This window comes from Phascolarctos cinereus, unplaced genomic scaffold (genome assembly GCF_003287225.1).
Source record: "Phascolarctos cinereus isolate Bilbo 61053 unplaced genomic scaffold, phaCin_HiC Scaffold_726;HRSCAF=1367, whole genome shotgun sequence".
Classification (NCBI taxonomy): Eukaryota; Metazoa; Chordata; class Mammalia; order Diprotodontia; family Phascolarctidae; genus Phascolarctos; species Phascolarctos cinereus.
This window is the reverse complement of record NW_027556098.1, coordinates 425,199,209-425,207,722: the sequence shown is the minus strand read 5'-3', so window position 1 is coordinate 425,207,722 and position 8,514 is coordinate 425,199,209. Positions and strand designations below refer to the sequence as shown.

Sequence of the window (8,514 nt, the reverse complement as noted above, 5' to 3'; positions counted from 1 at the left end):
AGGTAAAGAGATAAAAGAAAAGAGTGGTGCTCATAGAAGGAAGGGAGGATTTGGGGAGGGGTAGTCAGAAGCAAAATACTTTTGAGAAGGGACAGGGTGAAAGGAGAGAGAATACAATAAATGGGGGGAGGGATAGGATGAAGGAAATACAGTTAGCAATCATAACAGTGAAAAAAAATGCGAAACAAGTTTCTCTGATAAAGGTCTCATCTCTCAAATGTATAGAGAAATGAGAAATTTATAAGAATAAGAGCCATTCCCCAATTGACAAATGATCAAAAAATATGAAGTCAGTTATCAGATAAAGTAATCAAAAATATCTCTAGCCATATGAAAAAATCCTCTAAATGACTATTGATTGGAGAAATGCACATTAAAACAATTCTTAGGTACTACCTCACACCTAAGATTGGCTAATAGAACAGAAAAGGAAAATGACAAATGCTGGATGGGATGTAGGAAAACTGAAACACGAATGCACTGTTGGTGGAGTTGTGAACTGATTCAACCATTATGTAGAGCAATTTGGAACTATGCCCAAATATTTATCACAGCTCTTTTCTTGTGGCAAAGAATTGGAAATTGAGGGGATGCCCATCAATTGGGGAATGGCTGAACAATTTGTGGCATATATCTGTGATGGAATACTATTGTGCTATAAGAAATGATGAGCTAGATGCTCTCAGAAAAACCTGGAAAAGACTTACATGAACTGATACAAAGTGAAATGAGTAGAAGCAGGGAAATACTGTACACAGTAACAGCAACACTGTGTTATGATCAACTGTGAATGACTTACCTATTCTTAGCAATATAGTGATCCAAGACACTATGAAGGACTTATGATGAAAAAAAATGCTGTCCGTCCCCAGAGAGAGAACTGATGGAGTCTGAATACAAACTGAAGCATACTTTTAAACTTTCTTTATTGTTCTCAGGGTTTTATTTTGGTCTGTGTTTTCTTTAACAACATGACTAATACCAAAATATGTTTTGCATGACTACACATGTATAACCTGGGCTACTTGCCTTCTCAATGAGGGGGGTATGGAAGGAGGGATAGAATTTTGAACTCAGTTTTTAAAATGAATGTTGAAAATTGTTTTTACATGTAATTGGGGAAAGATAAAATACTAAATTTAAAAAAAAGACCATTCTAAAGTCTACCTATCCCAAACAGGAAGAGGTTGCCTTTGCAGGCAGAAGTTCCCTTCCCTTCCTAACTTCAAGGAAAGGCTGCATGGGCAATTTTTAGAGATTTTGCTGACAAAATTCATGACCAGTTAAAAGTTAGACTAGATAGAATGTCTAAGATTAGGTCCAAGTCTGTGATTCTACAACAATAGTTTAATTTTTTTTTAACCTGAAGCTATGTAAAATAGCAAAGAGACAGTGTTAGAAGCAACAAAGGAAAGTCCCAGCTTCCCATCATAAACTTCTATGACATTTTATAGAAAAATCAGGGAGCAGGAGGACCCTGTGGAGAGACCAGCACTATTATTGTCTTTTGAATAATTGATAAACGCTTAAATCCTGCACGCTAAGGAGGGAATGAAGACATTGCTTTGATGGCAGATTCAGTTGCCAGAGGAAATGGTCCTTACCCAGAGCAAACAGGTTCTGGGCACTCTCCAGCATGACCTCCTCATACAGATCTTTCTGAGAATGGTCCAAGAGGCCCCACTCCTCTGGGATGAAGTCCACAGTCACATCCTTGAATGTCACCAACATTCATAACCTTAACCTTAAACTCATAACCATAAAGAGTATCAGGGCCAACATTTGAAACCAGTCATTCAGAACCCAATGGAATGTTGAGAAAACCATTTGATATTTGAAGTGAGAATCATGTTGGAATAATTAAACTTGGAGAAATGTCTTACTATGAAATGCTTCTCCTATGGAATCAGGGAAAAGGTATGTGCTCCATCCGTGAAGTATAAGAATCTGGGGAGGAGAAAGAGAGAAGGTGGTATGAAATACTCATCATCAGAAGGGTTATGAGTGATTGTCTTAAGAAAATTCTATGGGGCAACTAGATGGCACAGTGGATAGAGCACTGGTTCTCTCTCCCTTTGCTCTGGGACTCACCCTTCCTCCTTCTGAGCAGAAAGACTGTCTGGATAAAACATGGGTAGCAGTCTAATTGAAAGTGGTGAGTCCTACTACTGCACTGTTGGTGGAGTTGTGAACTGATCCAACCATTCTAGGGAGCAATTTGGAACTATGCCCAAGGGGCTATAAAAATGTGTGTACCTTTTGATCTAATAATACCACTGTATCCCAAAAGAGATCTGTATCACAGAAGAGGTTTGTATCCCAAAGAGATAAAGAAAAAAAGGAAAGGACCTATTTGTACAAAAATATTTATAGCAGCTCTTTTTGTGGTGGCAAAGAATTGGAAATCAAAGGGCTGTTCATCAACTAGGGAATGGCTGAACAAGCTGCGGTATACGATTGTAATGGAATATTATTATGCTATAGAAAGACAAGCAGAATGATTTCAGACAAACCTGGAAAGACTTACATGAACTGATGCTGAGTGAAGTGAGTAGAACCAGGAGAATGTTGTACACAGTAACAGCAACATTGTAACAATGATCAACTGTGAATGACTTAGCTCTTCTCAGTGATACAATGATCTAAGACAATCCCAAAGGAGTAATGATGAAGCATTCTATCTGCCTGCAGAGAAAGAACTGATATTGACTGAATACAGACTGAAGCAAGCTATGTTTCACTTTCTTTCTTTTTTCTTTTATTTGAGCCTTCCTGTACAAAATGATTAACACGGAAATGTTTTACATGATTGCACGTGTATAACCTATATGTGATTGCTTACAATCACAGGGAAAGGGTAAGGGAGGGAGGGATAGAATTTGGGACTCAAAACCTTCAATAAAAATATTTTTTAAAATTGAAAAAAAATGCTTAAAATTGAACATATTTAACCTGCATCAATTTGCTTATTGTTTCTGGGAGAGGGTAAGGGAGGGAGAGAAAAGATTTTTTAACTTGACAAATTTTTAAATGAATGTTTAATTTTCTTTCCATGTGCCTGGGGGAAAATAAAAGTATTTCAAAAATTGTTTTGAAAAAGAAAAAAAATACATAATGCTCTTCATGGAAAAAAAAAAGTAGCTGGCCCTATACTTTCAGGTGCTGGTAGCAAATGGCCCTTAGGAAAACTGGGATTCTATATGCGGGCTGCAACTATAAATCCAGGCTTGATTGGACTGAGTTTGTCCTAATCTCAATTTGAATGTGGGCTCATTTAAAGTCAGCTGTGTTCTCCCAAAGTGATGAGAGGGATGTTTGACCCTCTACAGGTAGATCAGACCTTAATGCAAAATACATTTAGAATTTGGCATTAAGGTGATATGTTTAGGAGCTGTGAGAATAAGAATTAAGTGTGACTGGATCAGAATTACTCTGTTCTACTCTCTGAATGCAAGCAGTCTTGAGTGTCAAATGGACAAAAAGAGGAAGTGATTTTTCTAAGGAAGATAATTAACAAATGCTTTGATGTCATTTCACTGGCAATTTTCTTTCATATTTTAAATCTGTAACCTTGTTTATGTTATGATTATACTTCTAATTTTTCTCATCTCAGGACTTTGGGGAAACCATAGTATAAAAATGCTAATTTGAAAAACGATTCCTAGAGGGTGGTGCAATTATATCCTTAGAAAATTAACTCCTCTGTTGATCTGGATGCTGAGAAATTATGAATTAAGCTGTGAGAGGGTGGTTACAATGTGTAAACACTGGTTAAGTATTTAATTGGGCATCTTTTACTTTAACATGAATAAGAATAAAAATTTACTCTGAGAAAAGTAAAAAGGACCCCTGTAAATTCTCCTTATCTGTAAAGTTTTGGGGGATCTTACCAAGTAAGGGCCTTGGGACCTTCTCTTTGGGCAAGGTCATCAAATCTTATCAGTCCTGGAGAAGAAGCTCCTGAAAGAAGGGTGTCCCAATTCTGAAGGGACAGTGTGGCTTACTGAGTAACTGAGATCTTTCATAGCTGAAGTTGGGGTGGGGGTGGGGGAAGAGACCCAGTGGGAAGGCATGTAAGTAGAAGCCAGATCCATACAATGGCCTGGCTCAGCCCCACTTGGGACCTGCACCCACAGAACTGGCTTCCAGGAGGCACAGATCTCAGCTGCAGGGGAAGAAGGCTTTACAAGTCTGGTTACATGTTATAGCTGTTGTTATTGTTAATATAGAAGGGATTTTATCTCATGGACTGTCTGACCACTGATTATGAAAATGATAAAATCACGCTGGAATAATATGTATCAAAGTGACACCTTCGAGCCAGCTTAGTCTCAACAGACCCCAGCCCTGATTCCCAATGGGCCTCCCTCCTTCCTTGAGTAGAGCTGATGTCATCAGGTCTCAGGGCACAGAAAAGAAGAGAATGCCTCCAATCCTCTGCAACTGGGGGCTCAAATCAGTTAATTCAACAAGCATTTATCAACCAATCAATAAACATTTATTAAGCACCTACTATGTGTCAGCCAGTAGGCTAAGTGGTAAGGATACAAAGGTTAAGCAGGAGCTCACATTCCAATGGTTTAAGTCAACAAGTCAACAAGCATTTATTAAGCACCTACTAAGGCACAAAATACTGGGCTCTGGAGCCCCTGAGAATGGAAAAAACCAAAACAAAACAGGAGACAATTTGCAAACCACTAAATATACAACACACACACACACACACACACACACACAAATACATGCATGCTGACACACATATTTCCATATCTACTTTTGAGGTAACAGCTTTCAGAAAGAAGCTTGTTGCATCCTTGGGTGAGGTGAGGGCCAAAATAGGGGCCACTCCCAGAGCTTTTAGTAAGCTTTACATTCCATAGAGTTCAGACCCAGGAACAAGGAAACAAGTGGAGGGGCCAGCTGGGAGGCAGTTTCCAAATACCATACTTACAGGGTGCTGAAAGGGTAGATCTCAGAAAATTTCTGGCCTCCCCCTCTGGACTGCTCCCTCCCCTGAAGGTGTCTGGGGTCAGGGGGACCTGCATGTCCTGACTGAGCCGCAGATCTGGTGTTAAAGCATCAAACAGACCCAGGCTCTAAGCCAAACAAGGTGAGGTTCAACCAATACAATCCTGTTTTCCCACGGGTTCTAAATATGACTCAAAGAGAAATGTCCACAAAGACTTCTGCCACACTGAAAGCCTCCTCTTACAGGCAGGCCGGCTCCCAGGCTCTCCCAAGATCCAGAGGCTGTGTTTTCCACCAACGTCCCAGAAATGAGGCAAGGCCACAGTGGGGACTTTCCAGTGTCAGAAAGAGGTTCAACCCCAAAGCCTTCCCACCTTGATCATTTTACAAGGCTCCGCTCCACTGAGATTTGTCTGATGGGCCAAAACTAAAGGCTGGTTCAACTCTCTCCCACATCCATTAAACATATGGGGAATACCATCAACTCTAAGTTATCTGATGCAGACAAATGTCTGCATCAGTTGAGTCCTTCTCCTCTTCCCTCCTTTCCAGGTTTTATTGGTGCATTTTGTTTACACCAGCGGGGAGACCAACTCTCTCTCTCCCTCCAGATTGGATCCTCTCTTGTGACAAAGGAAAACAACTGAGGCAAGCAGTCCAGCCCCTGGCACTCTGGCTGGTGGAGATGACCTTCTACCCCAGGAGGCCCCTTTCCTCATCTGATCTCAGGGACAGTCCCTCTGAGGTCTATGTGCTTCAGTCTTTCCATGGACATTGCTGCAGTCACTGGTTGGTGTCACACACACTGTATGTGGTTCACGAGGTTCTGCTCATCTCTCCCTGCCTTGGGTGATAAAAGACAAAGGGGAACAGACTGGATGGAAAAGACTAGGACAGGTCAGTGCAGAGCCCAGGACTGGACAAGTTCAGGGACAGAAATGGCCGGGGAGGGTCCCTTTGTGCCGAGCACAGCAGAGAAAATTGGAAAGTGGTTCAGCAGAAATCAGGTTTAGACTGCCAGCCTCTGCCTCCTACTTCACTGAACTTAAAAGAGAGACTGGACCTGACCATAAGTCACCTGTAAAAACCTCCAAGAAAGAAGCTGGAGGAGAAGGAAAGAGAACCATGATCTCAAGACCCCCACACCTCCTGAAAGCAGATGAAGAACATCATGGCCCAGCCTGAATCCTGAGTGGGAAATCCAAGAAACCACAGGGAGGCCTTGTTCCAGACCAGGTCAGTCTGTGCACGTGGGGGTAGGGGTCTAGTCAGGAAGGGCATTGCTGAGCATTCCAGACCAGGGAGAGGCTGTCCAGCAGGCCAACAAGGAGTCCCAGAGGCAGCTTGTGCAGTCTGCAGGAACAGGAGGCGCCTGGCAGCCCTATCACTCACTGCCCAATTCTGGTTGGACACCCAGGACAGACTGAGGGGACTTGCCCCTAGAGATAGCAGTTCCAGGGTGAGGGCAGGTGCTGGGCATTAAGCAAGGAACACATTCACAACAAGCAGCAACTTCGTGGTTCTGAGCCCAGGAGCAGAGTGGAGTTTCAGGTCCAGCTTCCAGCCCAGTCTGAAGCCTGTAGAAGGACTCTCAAGTAAAATGGGACCCAGCATTTCTATTACTTTTGACCAGCTGGCTCATAGAGACGGAGTCCATCTGTAATTTACTAAGACCCCGCACAGAGCCAGCCCACAGACGCATTGCTCAGACCTAAACACAGTTTAGGAATTTTGGATCTATAACGAGGAGAAGGAAAGGGAATCAAAGCATTTTGGCAGCGCTGAAAGCTTGCAGGCTCTTGACACCAGCTTTGCCTGAGATCCTGGAATAACAGAAAACTCAATACCCCAAGAAAGCAGCAACGAGATTATCGTGGACATTCCCTCCAGGATGAGGAGAGAGCTTGGTGCTGACATCAAATCCATGGTCAGATGGGAGCCTGGAGGATGAAGTAAAAAATAAAGAACCCCGCCACAAAGGTGACCTTGGTGACGGAGAGGCTCAAGACAAACTCAGAAGATGAGAATAACTTCAAAACTTCACCAAGTTTACTTACATATGAAAATGCTATCAGAATTCTTAAAACTGTCATCGTTACTGAGGAAGTTTGAAAGAAAGATTGGAGCTGAGTGGTATATGATGGGGTGATTCTCAAAAACAAAACTGGGTGAAGAATTATCTCATAAAAATGAGGCATGAAAGGAAGAACTGTTACAGAGGAAGCCAGTGGGTGGACGGCTGGTGATGTTGGAATTTTACTCTCATCTGGGTTGAAGAGGAAACAACTTATACATGTGGAAGAGTACAGAAGTCTTCTGAACTTCTAAAGAGGTGGAAAACTGGGGGTCGGGGAGGGGAAGGGTGGTGGGGAGAGGATAAGGGAGGGACTCTTAGAGGGGCAGGTAGAATAAGGAAGAGGAGGGTAAGGGAAGAAGATAAGGTAACCGAGATAAGGTAAAAAGGCCGAAAAGGACAACAGACAGCAAAAATAAGATGGAGGGAAATTCACAAACAGTAATTCTAAAAAAGACAATGAAATAGATAAATCATTGCTTAATTTGATTTAAAAAATAGAGAACACCAAATCACTAATGTCAAAGATGGAGGGTGACTATACCACAAATGAAGATGAAATGAAAGCAATCAGAAGGAGTTATTTGGTCCAATTATGTACCAATAAATTTAACAATTTAAGTGAAATGGAAAAATATTTACAAAAATATTAATATTTTTGATAAATTACTTTTATTAATATAGTTAATAAATTTAATAAATATTAAATTAACTATTTGGAATAACAGGCAAAGAAGGGATCCTACCAAACTCCCTTTATGAAACAAAAATGATACTGATACCTAAACCAGGAAGAGTAAAAACAAGAGAAAGAAAATTATAGACAAATTTCATTACTGAATATCAATGAAAAAATTGTAAACAAAATATTACAAAGATTATACATTATGACCAAGTGGGATTATACCAGGAATGCAGGGATGGTTTAACACAAGGAAAACTATTAACATAATTGATTATATCAGTAATAAAAAATCTTTTCAAAATCACATGATTGTATCAATAGATGCAGAAAAAGCTTTTGATAAAGTACCACACTATTTTCTATTAAAAACACTTCAAAGTATTGGTATAAATGAATTTTTCCTTAAATTGATTAAAAAAAGAGATTTCTCTAAAACCATCAGCAAGCACTACTACAATGGGGCTAAGCCAGAAGCCTTCCCAGTAAGATCAGGTGTGAAACAAGAATGCCCACTGTCACCAATATTATTCAGTTATTGTATTGGAAATCCTAGCAATAGCAATAAGAGAAGAAAAAGAAATAAAATGAATCAGAATAGGGAACAAATTAATAGAACTGTCTCTTTTTGCAGACAATACGATGATATACTTGGAAAATCCTAAAGACTCAACTAAAAAGTTAGGTAAAACAATAATTAATTTTAGCAAAATAGCAGGATATAAAGTAAATCCATATAAATCATCAGCATCCCTATATGTCTCAAACAAAACCCTGCAAGAAGATATAT

The 8,514-nt window shown here is 40.5% G+C and overlaps 1 long non-coding RNA gene across 1 annotated transcript; it reads right to left on the bottom strand.

Annotated features, from left to right (window-relative positions):
- Positions 1–909: 909 nt before the first annotated feature.
- On the bottom strand, positions 910–7,676 carry LOC110197789 (uncharacterized). The gene is made up of 2 exons (XR_013482818.1): positions 2,528–7,676; positions 910–1,947 (listed from the first exon to the last, which is right to left on the bottom strand). It is a non-coding gene; the product is annotated as an uncharacterized LOC110197789 (long non-coding RNA).
- Between the last annotated feature and the right edge of the window lie 838 nt (positions 7,677–8,514).